The 2,378-nt window shown below is 40.7% G+C and overlaps 1 protein-coding gene and 1 pseudogene across 1 annotated transcript in view; both read right to left on the bottom strand.

The window, feature by feature from the left end:
- slc9a6a (solute carrier family 9 member A6a) overlaps positions 1-2,378 on the bottom strand; it is a 13,935-nt gene that overhangs the window by 9,677 nt on the left and 1,880 nt on the right. The gene's annotated exons all lie outside the window — the stretch shown is intronic.
- LOC103391426 (dynein light chain 2, cytoplasmic pseudogene) lies at positions 13-676 on the bottom strand (annotated as a pseudogene).

Below are 2,378 nucleotides of genomic sequence, written 5' to 3'. Positions count from 1 at the left end.
TTACCATAATCCTTCACAAAATTCCTTCTTATAGCCTTCCCCCTCCCAATTTTAGCCTGTAAAGGTCCCCCCCGCACCCTATCTAAAATCTCATGATGCCTGTTGTGGTGGTCAGATGTCACTACAACTTCATTCTTCTGAAAGAACCATTTTCTTGTTTCTTCTGACTTTCAGCAGTAGACCATGGGGGCGGGGTGGGTGGGGGGTTGAAACCATCAACACCGTGTTTCATTACTGTTGTTGGAGCCAAAGCAGCTCAACCCGACTTGAAGAGTAGAATGGCCACCTGGCCTAGGTAGAAGTAAATAAAATGCTTGGTCTCATGAGTCACGTAGCTGCCGAAGTTCCTCCCAACGATGCAGTGCCAGGTTGGGTTGTATTTTTTGTCAAATTCCTTTTTAATATGTGCCGCAATATCTTTCTCAATGTTGTACTTCTCCAGCGCCTGGGTGGCGCTATCCACGGCGTCCTGCTGCATGTCCTCCGACATATCGGCATTCTTGATCACAGCCTTTCTCTCAGACATGGTTGTTTATTGTTATTGGAACCACTGCTTTTTTTAGCTGCATGTAACACAAACCTAGTTGACGATTATTGTCCCTCCTTCGTTTTTCTTGTCTTGCTCTATGATTAAACTTTATCAACAACTTATTTTTTTTAATGTGTGAAATTAGCTTCTAATCATAATTTGGATCCAAAAGATGAAAGTCAGCATCACTTGAAAGGATCATGACCTTTATCTTCATCAAAGACAGGATAATTACCACATTCTTATGCTAGGTTAATGGCTGACACCACATACTGTTAAAAATAAAGTGCTTGAATAGATGCCAGATAGAAAACAGAAGCAGTAACATGAAGACCTGAAGTGGATGGCTATATAATACTGATTTCACTGAAACAGAAACCTCCACAAAAATCTCTCACCGTAGTCACACCGTACTTTCGAAGAACTCAACTTATTTAGTTAGTTAAACTAAACTAAACTTTATTTAGTTTACATAAAGTTTAAATTGATAAAGTGTACAATATAAATGAAAAATACTAGAGGCTCAGAAAGAATACTGACAGGACGCTCAATAAACATGACCAGATGAATGAAGCCAGCTGGTTGATTGGTTGTCTCCATGATGTCATGTGCTATGACATCATTGCTTCCTCAACTTGAGCACAGTGGTTCTATGTAATATTTACTGGCATATCCAGTTCCTGCAGGTACTGCAGCACCTCTGTTACAGTGCAGGAATAAGAACATACCTTCCTTTGCTGTCACCTCTTCAGAATTGATTCTCTGCCAGTCCTTTAGTGTAGCCACGTTCAGGAGTCCTTTGCTGGAGCTCAGCACCAATTTGCCTGGTTGTTCAACTGGAATAAACTATTCCAGTTGGTACAAACAATCCGCTTTTCCTGCCTCAACTCTTCCAGGTGGCCATTGGTATTGCAGTGATGTTGCAGACATATAGTATTTGCCTGTTGCGGTTCATTTTGGCTGCACAGATGCATTGAAGCAGCTTGATACCATCGTTGAGGTATCATTGATACCAATGCCCTGATTCCATGGGTCTCACATCCTTTCATAGAGTTTTGTTGGGAGCTGTTGATTCCCGTTTATTTTGTTCATTTCCATATTCCGCATTAGGGTTCAACACATTGACAGATTTTTTTCCAAATAAGAAAAGCCATTGCTGGATGCTTTGGGAGAACGTCTCCACTCTGGAGCCTGTAATACAGACAGCTCAGCAGTGGATGCAGCTATTTCAGCTTCCAAATCAAGGCATGTTTTTCGTTTAAAGTGCTACGGTAGCTGGTCCTTGACCTGTCACTGTTATGGCTTCTATGACTGAGCGTTTACTAACATTAGAAACTGTCATTATTGACGTCATCCACAACATTGGCCTTTTCATTCAAATTACCTTCATCACGTGAAAACACACATTTTTTTCTTTAAACCGTATTTCCTGTTTTTCTTTTCCCTCTCGTGGCAATAATTCCAAAAATGGTTGTTCACGTTTCTTTGCTTTATAAAACACTTCCGACCATTTTTCAAGGGCATTCTGTGCCTTGGGATTATACTGTTTTAACATCAAATCATGCTGCTTTTCTGTCAACCTGTACAACCTAAACCCGTGTGAAAAGTATGCACGTTACACACGGTAGATTTAACTATATCCGATGTAGCGTCGACTTCTGATGATTAACAGTTTGCAGAAACCAACACAAATTTTATTGTAGCTCCTCCCCTCGCCCCACTTCGGTGACCAATAGTGATGTTCGATACCACCAATTTCCCTTCCGCTCCGATACCGAGTAAAATTCGGGCTGATATCGCAGATACCGATATCGATACTTTATCATTTGTCTTTTAAATAATAAAAAAA

The sequence above is a fragment of the Cynoglossus semilaevis genome, chromosome 15, assembly GCF_000523025.1.
Source record: "Cynoglossus semilaevis isolate Cse_v1.0 chromosome 15, Cse_v1.0, whole genome shotgun sequence".
Taxonomy (NCBI): domain Eukaryota; kingdom Metazoa; phylum Chordata; class Actinopteri; order Pleuronectiformes; family Cynoglossidae; genus Cynoglossus; species Cynoglossus semilaevis.
Note: the sequence above shows the minus strand (reverse complement) of the source record. Positions and strands in the feature narration are given on the sequence as shown.